Raw genomic sequence first — 14,331 nt, forward strand, 5'->3', positions numbered from 1 at the left:
CATAAACAAACAAATACATAATTAAATAAATGATTAAATAAAAGCTTTTCCTAGCTTCGTTCAAATGCAGCAAGAATATCTATGACACCACCCCTATGAATATTCTGAGTCCCAAACTCCATGTCAACTGGATTTTTTAGCTTCTACCAAACTGGTGGTAATAGTACTATGCCCTTTAAATCTTCCTAAAATACTGGAACTGTTTGTCTCATCCCTACATTAATTCTTGTCCATGTCTATGCTTACTGAATTTACTGTAAATGTTCTATGATAGTTTCTCAACATCAGACTCTCATTTGATTTATTAGATTTGGTGTGGTTGCCCACTCCAAAAGACTCTGGGTGGCTTACAAAATCCAAAAACAAATCTCACCTTGCTGCGTAAAAGCCTGCACAGGACAAAAACCACCTTTTCAAATGCTTTTCCAGCTGCATTTTTAAAAAACAAAATCTTTGTGTATGGGACAATCCGGAAAATGAAACACTTTTAAGCCTTGTGTTTCGCTGGGTCCAACATTTGTTGCTCCTCATTTGAAGGTTCTAATGATTAACAAAGGATACTAGCCTTACCACTTACATAATGGAAGTATAGAAACAGACAAACCTCTTGTGAAATACTATCATGTCAAGAAACAGGACTCAATTTCTTCTTTCAACCATGTCATTTTGACATACAGATGGAGGTTGTTTCTTAATTAGTAATATACCATTAGATCTAACTTATACATATAGCAGAATGAGATTGGGACAAATTAGTAGAATCCAGAGATGGTAACAGTTAAAGCAACATATAGGGATAACCTTTTTTGGTTTCCCTACATCTGCAAGTAAGTAGGACAGCAGTCATTAACCTGAATTACAAATATTCTCTCTCATAATGCCATTGGTGGTGCTTTCCTTGAAGGAATTTTTGTTTTTTAAGGGAATAACATCAGAAGTATAATCCTCAGTAACAGACTACATAATATAGTTTTATTGACCACTCCAGGATTCTATACTGAATTCTTCTGTATGCCCCAAAATATAAAACTCTGTCCCCACTTGGCACACTGAGTTTTTTATTAGATGCATGGTTGAAATTGAAGTTCAAATTCCTTCAACAAGCACTTGACAGTAGGATTTCTGAAGAATTTGAATGCCTGCCCAAATAAGTATGTTTTGTCTATGTGGTCTGGTATATTTGACAAAAGTTACGAAACCATTCTAAATACTTTCCATACTTGGATGCCTCCAATTGCTAAAAATGGCCAATTTCTATTTTTCAGCAGCACTCAAGCACTTGAAGAAGCATGCTTCCAAAGATGGTTCAAACTAATCATTGAAATAATACTGCAATATTCACAGCTTGTTAAGATTCCTTTATATAATTACAATAAGGTTTGAAAATGGCAAACATGTCAGCAACAGCCATAACATCATTACTATGGAAACAATAACAAGAAATAATGTTCTTGGTGTACGTATGTGTGTGTTTTAATGCATACAAATTTAATTCCCATTAGCTGTGAAGAAAACTTGCTGTAATCTTAAGATTTGATAACACCTTTCAGAATACTGGTTGTTCACACTGTGAGATCTTTTCGTATATACGTACCTGTGGAAGCCTAGGGTTCTAGAAAAACTTGATGGGTTCTGAGAAACTAAGAGCAAAAAAAAAAAAAAAAAAGTCACTCAAACACAGCCAGCTTTCTATCAGTAAAGCTTTGCCTCTTGACCAGTGGTTTTGGCATTAAAAAATAATAATAATAATAATGGATTCTGTGGCTTGCAAAAGTTTGAAAACCCCTGTTCTATATCAGGTGAGGAGGAAGACAAAGTGAAGAACTACAATGGTATGATGTAAAACTGTGGGAATGCTTAAACTAGTTGTTGGTCTTCATTAGATAGGAGATGGCTATTTACAGCAGAAATCTTTTTGGGGGAACAGGAGACACATCAGGAATTCTGAAAATAAGGTCTGATAAAAGTATTTTTGGCAACATATTGAGGTTATCCCTCCCCCAATGTTTTTTATATATCTGAGTTGTCATTTTTCTCTTCCGTTCTTTCTGGGCAGGTTGGCAACCTTTCAAAGAACACACTAGGCTATAGGCACCCACTATTTTTCATTAACGAGAACTGCCTCTGGGGAATCTTTATAGCACCTAGAGGCATTCTTGGAAATAAACATACTGAACTCTGGCACGTTGCTCTGCAGCATGATTGTTTCCTATTAATTGTTCAAATTAAAATGTGGCCAGGGCATGAAGTCCAGAAGAGATCAAGGGAGATTTCTGCCTCAATAAGGCAGAGCTTATTGACACCTGTGAGTGCCTTATTTGAGACAGAACTATGTAAACCCACTTATTACATTGTTGATGTTGCATCTGCATTGTCTATATTTCTGGCTGAAAAAAAGCTACTGAGACTTTTGTATACACTTATTTATGCAGTTTCTGTAGCCCCCCCATCTCAATCCAAGTGACTCTGGGAGGCAAACAATTTTAGTAATTAAAACCATTAAAACAATGACAAGTTATACATATAGGCAGCCGACAGTTATCCTAAAAATTACCTAAAAATCAACAGTGCAACCAGGTAATGGGGCCCTTAATATTTCTGGGACCCCAGGCTCGGGCAAACAGCCAGGTTTTTAAAGCCTCATGAAAGGTTAACAGGGTCGGGGCCATCCTGAGTTCCAAAGGAAGAAGGTTGCAAAGGGCAGGAGCTGCTGTTGAGAAGGTCTGCCTTCTGGTCCCTGCCAGCTGACATTCCTTGGCTGATGGGAACTGCAGCATCCCCAATCTACTAGACCGAATTGGGTGGGTAGAAACTATGAGAGAAGACAGGCCCTTAGGCAACCCAGTCCTAAGCCATGAAGGGCTTTAAAGGTGGCAACCAACACCTTGAATTGCACCCAGAAACACACTGGCAACCAAAGTAACTCCCATAGTAGAGGTGTTACATGTGCCACATATCCAGCACCATTTACTACCCGTGCAGCCGCATTTTGCACCAGTTGAAGCTTCCAAATGCTCTTCAAGGGCAGCCCCATGTAGAGCATGTTGCAGTAATCCAAACAGGAGATAACAAGGGCATATGTGACTGTGAGGATAGCCTCCCAGTCCAGGAATGGTCACAACTGACACACAACCTGAAGATGGGCAAAGGCCCTCTTAGTCACAGCTGCCACCTGCTCTTTAACTAGGAGCCATGAGTCCAAGAGGACTCCCAGATTGCACACCAGATCTGCTGGGGCAGTGCTACCCCATCCAATACCAAAGATGGAAAAACCTTATCCCCAGGAGGACCAAATACCCAAAACCACTCTGTCTTGCTTGATTGAGTTGGAGCCCACTGCGCCCCATCAAGGCCCCTACAGCCTCCAGACACTGGGATAGGACATCCATGGCATCACTCAATGGGCCTCGGGTAGGGACATATAACTGGGTACCATCTGCATATTGATGGTACCTCACCCCAAACCGTTGGATCACCTCACCCAGTAGCTTCATGTAGATGTTAAACAGAAGAGGAGAGAGGACCGAACTTTGAGGCACCCCACACAATAGGGGCCAGGGCTGGATCTCTCCCCACCATCAATACCAACTGAAATCGACCCCAGAGAAAGAGGAAAACCAGGACAGCACAGTGCTGCCTACCCCCAACTCTCAAAGCCAATTCAGAAGGATACCATGATCAATGGTATTGAATGTTGCTGAGAGGTCTAGAACAGCAAGAATGGGTGCACTATCCCCATCCTGCTTCTGCCAGAGGTTATCCAAGAGCACAATCAATGCTGTTTCAGTTCCAAACCCCAGCCTGAACCGTGACTGAAAGGGGTCCAGATAATCCACTTCATCCAGAGTCCTTTGCAACTGCCACACTACCACTCTCTCCACCACCTTCCCTAAAAAGGGGAGGTTGGAAACTGGATGAAAGTTGTCCAGATCAGTTGGGCCGAGTGAAGGCCCCTTAAGGAACAGGCACACCACTACTTCCTCAAGAGCTGGTGGAACCACTCCCTCCTTTAACAATGAATTGACCACCACCCCATACCCAACCATGCATCCCTTCCCATGCAGCTTTAACAAGCCAGAAGGGCACAGATCTAGCATACAAGCTAGCAGTTGCAAGGGCCCTGTTCACTTCTTCAGGCTCAACAGACTCAAACTCCACCCTGATAACCAGCCGGACGAAGCCCCTGTAACCTCCACCAGATCTGACCCAAGGCTGGGTTCCAACATATAGCAAATACAAGTAATTTTGATGTCTCTTAGCCCTTTTAACTCCCTCAATTATTCTGCATACCATATTTATTTATTTATTTTATTTATTTATTGGACTTGTCCCCGCTTATCTCCCCACAATGGGGGACTCTGGGTGGCTTACATCAAATTAAAATCATAAATACATGATTAAAAGTTATAAAAGAACCACACTTACAGAGATAAAAAAGAGATTAAAAGATCCAAGAGGCCACTAGAGGCCACACCAGGCCACTAAGGGGCTAGCCAACCCCATTTCTGACATCCTCCCTCCCCGCCCCAGGCCAGATGGCTGACCCAGGTCTTCAAATCCCTCCGAAAGGCCTGGAGTGAGGGGGCCTGTCTCACCTCCGGGGGCAAGATGTTCCAAAGGGCAGGGGCTACAGCAGAGAAGGCCCACCTTCTGGACCCCGCTAATCGGAGTTCTTTTACCGAGGGGGTCCAGAGCATGCCCTCTCTGTGAGATCAGGTGGGACGGGTTGAAACCGTGGGGGCGAGGCGGTCCTTCAGGTAATATATACATTCTAACTCTGAAGAACATTTCAATAAATGAAACAATTTCCGATCAGCACTTATAAATGAAAACAACCTCAAGATTTAACTATAGAATGAAAATACTCTACAACTAAAAGAAAAATAAAATCCCGACTTTCTAAGTCAGCTCCATGAGAACTGGGAAAGAATGCAGTGTATCAGTGTTTTAAAGACCGAAACTACCAAGAAGTCATTTCTAGAATCATGAACTATAGATTTGGAAGTGACTACAGGTAGTCCTCAACTTACAAAAGCAATTGGGACCGAAATTTTAGTCACTAAGCAATGCAGTCATAAACCCCTGCAGTCCCAGTTGCCGTTCTTAACCAAATCCCATGGTGGTTGGATGAGGCAATTTCCTGCTGGCTTCCCACAACCAAGTCAGTGGGCAACCTGGCAGGAAGTTGCAAGTTGCAGGCAGCTTGGAAGCAGGCCAGCAGCTGCAGCCAGGCGGGGAAAGGCACGCGGGGGTGTGAGGGAGGCACAGCAAGGCTTGGGGAAGGTGCGCAGGGACACACAAGGGTGCAAGGGAGGCATGGGGAGGGTTGGGGAGGGTGTTCAGGGTTGCATGAATGGCCAGTGCAGTACGAGCACAGAGGAACTGGGATAGGGCACACAGGTGGGGGGGACTTTCTGGGGAAGCCAGCAGGGAAGGTTGCAAATGGCAATCACATGATTGTGGGGTGCTGCAATCAGTCAAGTGCCTAGATCACGATCACGTGACCGCTGGGGTGCTGGGACAGCCAGAGCTCTGAGGACTGGTCGTAACCACTATTCATTCAGCACCATAGTAACTTCAAACGGTTGCCGAACAAATGGTCATAAGTCAAGGACTACCTATTCTATTCCAAGTCTGCTCTTCCACTTTTTCCAAAAGCTCAAACAATGCTAAAATGTCCAAAATATGCTTAAAAAACACATATGGTAGGTTATTTCACAGACTTCCAGAAAATGTACTCACAATACTTGTATTTAAGTTTCAATATACAAAAAATATTATGTATAGGAAGCATATAAGCAAATATTACAAAGCAAAACAGTCTAGAGTAAAAGTGAGCTAAGTATATGATGAAAATGTCCATGTTCTAGCACTAGAAATTTAAGGGGGGGGGGGAAATCCCTTATTTGTAAAGGACAATTTAGGCAGTAGTGAGGATTAAACAGAAATCTACTACTGTATACTGGGACTTAATGCTGAATTCTATTAGAGTTTTGAAGCTCCTGTGAGAAATGAAGCTTTCCCCTGTAATTCTGCAACTTATATGGCTGGCAGAGGAAAGGACTATCATGGAGCAGATGGAGGAAGATGAGGAGGCTAAAGTAGAAAGGCAGTGGGGAGAGGAGGGCTTCTCCTGGCACACTGGGCATCTAATTTTACAGTGAGGTGAAGACTGAATTTCTAGTGGCTCCTGAGTAGAGTCTACTTCCTGCTCCTGCACCCTGTGTCCGAAAGCTGGTGGCAGCAGCTGCCTGACTCAGGCCCTAGAAGCGGCAATTTCACCAGAGCTGTCTAAGTCTCCCCTTCCCATCAGCCATGTACCAGAGGGGTTACAGGTTCCATCCCTCTTGTCTTCTCTGGGAGTGGGATCTGCAAACATTGCAGAAGGGCCACCTTTCATCCCTTCTGACCACCCAGAAACTTGTAACCCCCCTCAAATTTGCTCAACCCTCCAGGTTTGAGAACCACTAATATAAACTATCAATGTCTTGGATTTTCCCCTCACTATACGCTTTATACACTATACTCAATATGCCAGCAAGTTTGGAAAACGCAACAGTGGCCACGAGATTGGAAAAGGTCAGTTTACGTTCCAATTCCAAAGAAGGGCAACGCCAAAGAATGCTCAAACTATCGCACAATTGCACTCATTTCACATGCTAGCAAGGTTATGCTCAAAATCCTACAAGCTAGGCTTCAGCAATATATGAACCGAGAACTACCGGATGTACAAGCTGGGTTTCGAAGAGGCAGAGGAACTAGAGATCAAATCGCCAACATTCGCTGGATCATGGAGAAAGCACGAGAGTTCCAGAAAAATATCTACTTCTGCTTCATTGACTATGCAAAAGCCTTTGATTGTGTGGATCACAACAAACTGTGGCAAATTCTTAAAGAGATGGGAATACCAGACCACCTTACCTGTCTCCTGAGAAATCTGTATGCGGGCCAAGAAGCAACAGTTAGAACCGGTCATGGAACAACCGATTGGTTCAAAATAGGGAAAGGTGTACGACAAGGCTGTATACTGTCACCCTGCTTATTTAACCTATATGCAGAGTACATCATGAGAAATGCCAGGCTGGAAGAATCACAAGCCGGAATTAAGATTGCAGGGAGAATCATCAACAACCTCAGATATGCAGACGATACCACCCTAATGGCAGAAAGTGAAGAAGAACTAAAGAGCCTCTTGATGAGGGTGAAAGAGGAGAGTGCAAAAGCTGGCTTGAAACTCAACATTAAAAAAACTAAGATCATGGCATCTGGACCCATCAATTCCTGGCAGATAGAAGGGGTAGAAATGGAAGCAGTAACAGACTTCATTTATTTGGGCTCCAAGATCACCGCAGACGGAGACTGCAGCCATGAAATTAAAAGACGCTTGCTCCTTGGGAGGAAAGCTATGGCAAGCCTAGATAGCATATTAAAAAGCAGAGACGTCACCTTGCCGACAAAGATCCGCATAGTCAAAGCTATGGTTTTTCCAGTAGTAATGTATGGCTGTGAGAGCTGGACCATAAAAAAGGCCGAGCGCCGAAGAATTGATGCCTTTGAACTGTGGTGCTGGAGAAGACTCTTAAGAGTTCCCTGGACTGCTAGGAGGTCAAACCAGTCAATCTTAAAGGAAATCAACCCTGATTGCTCATTGGAAGGATCGATAATGAAGCTCAAGCTCAGATATTTTGGCCACCTAATGCGAAGAGAGATCTCTTTGGAGAAGACCCTGATGCTGGGAAAGATTGAAGGCAAAAGGAGAAGAGGACGGCAGAGGATGAGATGGTTAGATAGCATCACTGAAGCAATGAGCATGAAACTGAGCAAACTCAGGGAGGCAGTGAAGGACAGGAAGGCCTGGCGCAATATGGTTCATGGGGTCACGAAGAGTCGGACACGACTTAACGACTAAACAACAACATACGCTTTTAATTTGCATATCAGAGAAAGAAACTGCAAGCACCCTTTGTACTTTTAACCAAACCACCCTGATATCAAAAACTGAACAATTTGTTTAAACTAAGTTAGTGAGTAAAGTTTAAACAATTACCCAAATGTCGAATAGGGTTTTCTAATTTGGGATTGAATCAAAGGGGGAACTGAGAAGCAATTCACTGTGCAGGCAGTAGGGACAGTTGGGGGCAGCCTACACAAGCTGGTGGGGGGAGCCCCTTTTGCAAAGGATTTGCACAGCCCTACTGAAGACTGCCCCAGATTTTTGGCTTTGCACAACACAGCTGATGTGGTGACAACTGTTTGAATCACAACTGTCATGGAACACTATAGTTTTAAAGCCTTTCCTCTCCTGCACTATACTCACTGGATTAACAGGTTTACACAACATGATGTCTCTGCTATTGACCTAATTAAATATGCTGCAGGAAGCCAGCTTATATATCTGATCCAGGCTAAAGTGGCAGAATTGCCAATGCCTAACAGAACATCTTATGCAAATTCCATTGGTTAAATGGATACTACTTCAAGATAAGTGTGAAAGATGTATCAACCTTGATGAGTAAATTGTGAAACAAAAAGTTGCTGGCCCAAATCTCAGCCTTCAGTTGTACTTCTATATGTCCCATTCTATTACGCTCACACATAGACTACTTTAAGTGTTTTTAGTCATGTTCTATTTATAATTTTCAATAATAAAAGATCAATGCTTAAAATTGAAAATCTATTTAGAAAGTCTAAAGCCTATTTAGAAAGCCTAGTAAGCTGTTGCTTTAATAATTTTGTAGAATAAGCATTTAAACCTATAAAATATGTCCCTCCTGAAACAATTTATTAAGAAAAATTCATTTTCCTCTCAATTCTGAGCTCGTAGGTGTTACTTTTCCCATGATATTATACAGCAAAGGCATATCTACTGATATACTAAACGCAGGTACTATTTATAGTTGAATTATTCTGTGGTCTTGTTGTTTGTTGTTTAGTCGTTAAGTCGTGTCCGACTCTTCGTGACCCCATGAACCATATTGCGCCAGGCCTTCCTGTCCTTCACTGCCTCCCTGAGTTTGCTCAGTTTCATGCTCATTGCTTCAGTGATGCTATCTAACCATCTCATCCTCTGCCGTCCTCTTCTCCTTTTGCCTTCAATCTTTCCCAGCATCAGGGTCTTCTCCAAAGAGATCTCTCTTCGCATTAGGTGACCAAAATATCTGAGCTTGAGCTTCATTATCGATCCTTCCAATGAGCAATCAGGGTTGATTTCCTTTAAGATTGACTGGTTTGACCTCCTAGCAGTCCAGGGGACTCTCAAGAGTCTTCTCCAGCACCACAGTTCAAAGGCATCAATTCTTCGGTGCTCGGCCTTTTTATGGTCCAGCTCTCACAGCCATACATTACTACTGGAAAAACCATAGCTTTGACTATGCGGATCTTTGTCGGCAAGGTGACGTCTCTGCTTTTTAATATGCTATCTAGGCTTGCCATAGCTTTCCTCCCAAGGAGCAAGCGTCTTTTAATTTCATGGCTGCAGTCTCCATCTGCGGTGATCTTGGAGCCCAAATAAATGAAGTCTGTTACTGCTTCCATTTCTACCCCTTCTATTTGCCAGGAATTGATGGGTCCAGATGCCATGATCTTAGTTTTTTTAATGTTGAGTTTCAAGCAAGCTTTTGCACTCTCCTCTTTCACCCTCATCAAGAGGCTCTTTAGTTCTTCTTCACTTTCTGCCATTAGGGTGGTATCGTCCGCATATCTGAGGTTGTTGATGATTCTCCCTGCAATCTTGATTCCGGCTTGTGATTCTTCCAGCCTGGCATTTCTCATGATGTACTCTGCATATAGGTTAAATAAGCAGGGTGACAGTATACAGCCTTGTCGTACACCTTTCCCTATTTTGAACCAATCGGTTGTTCCATGACCGGTTCTAACTGTTGCTTCTTGGCCTGCATACAGATTTCTCAGGAGACAGGTAAGGTGGTCTGGTACTCCCATCTCTTTAAGAATTTGCCACAGTTTGTTGTGATCCACACAATCAAAGGCTTTTGCATAGTCAATGAAGCAGAAGTAGATATTTTTCTGGAACTCTCGTGCTTTCTCCATCATCCAGCGAATGTTGGCGATTTGATCTCTAGTTCCTCTGCCTCTTCGAAACCCAGCTTGTACATCCGGTAGTTCTCGGTTCATGTATTGCTGAAGCCTAGCTTGTAGGATTTTGAGCATAACCTTGCTAGCATGTGAAATGAGTGCAATTGTGCGATAGTTTGAGCATTCTTTGGCGTTGCCCTTCTTTGGATTGTTTTAAAGTACAAGTCATAGTCCAAATACTTGTGCAGCAACCAAGAAATATATATAGGCAACTTCAATTAATTATCTAACAAGAGAGCCAACCAGAAGTTTGGCAGGAAGGACCACATTTGTTCCTTCTTCCCTTTTCAGCTAACTAACTAACTAACTAACTAATTAACTAATTAACTAACTAACTAACTGTTTGATTTCTATACTATTTCCCATTGAAGTTTACAATTGGAAAAACCATTGGAAAAAACCAAAGTGTATCATCAGTTTTATCAATAGCTATTATGTACTACAACTCCTTATTTAATTTAGAGCAAATATATAGATTCCTTAAACTGACTTGATAGATGAATATATTACTTCATGCTCAAACTTCTTTGCTTCAAGCAAGTAGTGAGGGGCAGTGGGGGCGGATCCAAACAATACTATGAGTGGTCTTGGGTTTTTTGTTTTATTTGCCTGGAATTAGGGCTAGAATTCTGAACATTTTTGTTGTTTAATGCTATGCTAAGCGTATTTTAGTTTTGCATTACAGTTCTACTTCTTTTTGTCAAAAATGTTAGAAAATCATATCACTAAATTGCAACTAACAAGATCAGAGGGAACTCTAGGGGTCACATAAAAGGGTGTCAGAGGCTGCCCAGGGACCCGGACTCACAGGTAACCCATCTTATTGTTGTTCATTGGGGACAGAAAACTCAAAAAACTTTATTTGCTATGGTCATACCTGATTCACTTTAAGACTGTCCTTGCATGCTTTAATAACCAACCAGTGTCTTGTGCCATTATCTACGCTAAAACTCTCAAGATCATGTTAATCTTAATGTTAAAAAGTATTCCTTTTGAAGTTTATTTTTCTACTCAAAGCTTAAATATGATGGAACATTTCTCAAATGCTTTTCACTCCAATTTCAAGACATTATTAACATCTTAATATTACCAAACATGAGTTTGGTAATTTAATTCTAAAGCTACAAGTATAGTAACCTTTCCATTTTCCATCATCCCAAGCTCAGTCTTCATAGCATATTTCTCTTTCTTAGAAACTGTAAAACAATTTGCACTTTTCTTCTCTAAATCAGGTATTTTCCATTAGTGTTCACATTTCAGATGTGCTCCATATTTCCATCAATTATTTCTTTAAAGATAATGTGTTCCAGGCCATCCAGTCTTTGCAGAAGTAATTTCTTAACTATTTCCATGCTAATTCCCTATTCTTTAAGGTTGTTTTTTTTTCCATTCATATAAACTAACAAATGACAAAATCCTGTGGGGTGGATGGAGGAACCACAAAGTCATGACAGTTTGCTGCAGCCAGAGAGAAAAGGGTGTGGTATGTATGCTTGCGCACTCATGCGCGCACTCTCTCTCTTCTTTCCCTTCTTGCGGTCAAATGACTTAAGTCAACTTCTGGGCTTATACAGGTTAAAGAATGCTTTCTGAAGCATCTCAGAATGAGTAAGGAAGATAAAAGTACTGAAGATCTTAGCTATTAAGGATGATAAAGTGGCTCCTGAAAGCTGTGTAATACCTGCAAAAGGTGAAAAAAATCTTTCAGTAAATCTTCAGTTCTTGGGGAAATGTTTTGCATGATTACGTATTATTCTTTTTAGCTCTGTATATCTCAAAGGCTGTCAAGCAGAAGATACAGAAAACTTGCTCTTTGCTGCTCCAAACATTTAGGGAAAATTCCTAATGATAAAAGCTGTTTGACACTAGAACAGACTGTCTTGTATTTAAGCAGAAGCTGGAGATCCATCTGTCAGGGAAGCTGGAATTCCATTTTTCCTTGAATAGAAAAATTACATGAATACGAAATATTTTCCATTTTTCCTTTGAATGTCCTTAATTAAATGGTTTTCTTTTAATAAAGGATCAGTTTCAATTTAATATGCTATTTGATATGTGAAATCCATGGATAATTGAAAGGATTTCTGTCTTCTGCCATTCACATTAGCCTGACATAAGCTGGCTATGCTGTTTTCTGGTTTATGAGCTTCACACCATGGCAGCAATACTATCAATCTTGTCAATTTGCAGTGATTATGCAATTTACCTTGTCAAAGCATTTTGCATGATTTCAGGGATCTCTTCTAGCTGCTGCTCTTTAGAAACAGGAGACCACATTGCTTCATGATGCAATTTTAAAGGGGTGCTTCACTTGAACATCACCACAATGAAGCAGCCCACTGAAATTCTATTCAACTTCAGACCACAGGACTTTGCACTCCCCTCTTGAACACAATTAAAGAATCTCCAATATTGCACAACAAATAATAGACCTAAACAAAATAAAAACATAATCTACAATTTAAATTACTAAAATTTCTATTACCAAACACACACACACACACAGACACACATACGTCACAGAGAGGGAAAGAAAAAGAGAGATGGAGGATATTTAAGACTTATAAAACTTTTACAACTGCTTCCAGGAACAAGAATGCTTCATTTGAGTGGATCTCATGGTGAGATGCATATTTACATGGTGTACCTTTATATAACATAAAATAATCATTTGAAGTTAATTCAGATATTCTTTTGTATACCCATAGGGAATCCTGTTTTTTTTTCCAAGCTGCACAACAACATTCCTAGCAACTAAGTGAAAAACATATACCTTACCCTTTAAGGATGAGTGATATATGAATTACTGGATGTACTAATTATAAAAACATTAGCTTGTTAAATGAGGCCTGCCCCAGGCCAGAGAAAATATTATGTCCCCCTTTTTCCTACTTCTTAAAGCCCTTTGACTTTCCCTCATTGCTAATATTTAATTCTTTTTATACTTTCTCTGTTAGCGTAAGCTGATCAAATTCTTGTAATTTTTAATTGTAACCTTGTGTTTCTATCCCTTGCTTGGCTATTCTTTAACCATTTATAAATTTAATATAGGATAGAGATGGAGATTTTGTAATGCCTTAAAAATAATGTAAAAATAAAATGTCCTTTTGCAAAGTATCTAACCTTAAAGATTTATAATCTAAAGTATTCATTTACGAGAAAAAAACCCTAACCCATAAAAATCTCTGCTAGTATTTTATAAACTCAACCAGAAATTGGTATAACCATACCTAATGCAGTTTTATTGTAGAAGTTAACAGACTTGATTTTGAAAGCATTATTCCAGGCATATAGCAGAATGCCTGGAAGCCACCTCCAAACTAATCAAAACTTCTTGGGGGTTTATATTTCATGTCATATCTCATTTTGGTAAACCACCCTCCTTTTCAACCAGGGCTAAGCAGAAGATAGATCAGTATCTTCTGGTAATTTAATTATCTACATACTTTGCAGATAGCTACAGTCTAAAGGCTTCTCACTCCACATATGCACACATTTTCAAAATCAGAATACTAGATTGACAGCAAGTCAGGTGTAGTTTGCACTGTGTATTATGGTCACTCCAATCTAGAATTCGTGAAGTGCTCAAGAGAACTGACTTTACCCTGAGCTACTAATTTTCTAATAGATGCCTCACTGTTACCACTAGCTAGTATTAGATTGGTGGATTCGTAAAACTATAAACTAACTAACTAAAGAAATTCCATAAGCCTAACGTCTGTGTAGGTCTGTTGTAAAAGATCCCAGGATAAGATTTTAGCTTCAAGACAACTTTGTATGGCAATTTAGGAAATCAGAACTTGTGTCATAGTCAGCATTCAAGCATATCAAAGGTCAGTATTCTAAACACAGCACCATAGCAATTTTTGTCCATAATGTGTTTTTTTTCATCATATAAGAACCATAAATTCAGCACAAACATGACAAAATATCAGGTGATCTATCTTAGAGTGTAAGTTTTAAATTCACACTCAAGTTACATTAATAATTTTGTGCAGTCTTCCTTAGCCTGATGCCCTTCAGTTGTATTGAATGTACACTCCCCAAATTACCAGCCACCTTGGTTGGTGGCCACATATCAACATCCCTGGACAAAAATCAAATTGAGAAATATTGTTCTAACACATGGGAAGGACCAAGTGAACCACTTGATCTTGTGCACTGTGGAATCAGAAAGTCTTGCCTCCAAGTGGATTTCATTGGCTATTTTGATTAAGATGACCTGGATTATTCATACTG

At 40.6% G+C, this 14,331-nt stretch overlaps 1 protein-coding gene across 18 annotated transcripts in view; it reads right to left on the reverse strand.

The window, feature by feature from the left end:
• MBNL1 (muscleblind like splicing regulator 1) overlaps nt 1–14,331 on the reverse strand; it is a 180,740-nt gene that overhangs the window by 155,045 nt on the left and 11,364 nt on the right. For 2 of the 18 annotated variants that reach the window (XM_088132519.1, XM_088132531.1), the window contains one exon: nt 1,595–1,640. The exons of the other annotated variants lie outside the window; for them this stretch is intronic. The gene's annotated coding sequence lies outside the window, so the exon portion shown is untranslated. The remainder of the gene's footprint in view (nt 1–1,594; nt 1,641–14,331) is intronic. 18 annotated transcript variants of the gene reach the window in all.

Source organism: Python bivittatus, unplaced genomic scaffold (genome assembly GCF_059951505.1).
Source record: "Python bivittatus isolate LINGU-HERP-01145 unplaced genomic scaffold, Pbiv_v1 ctg000980_np1212, whole genome shotgun sequence".
NCBI classification, from domain to species: Eukaryota; Metazoa; Chordata; class Lepidosauria; order Squamata; family Pythonidae; genus Python; species Python bivittatus.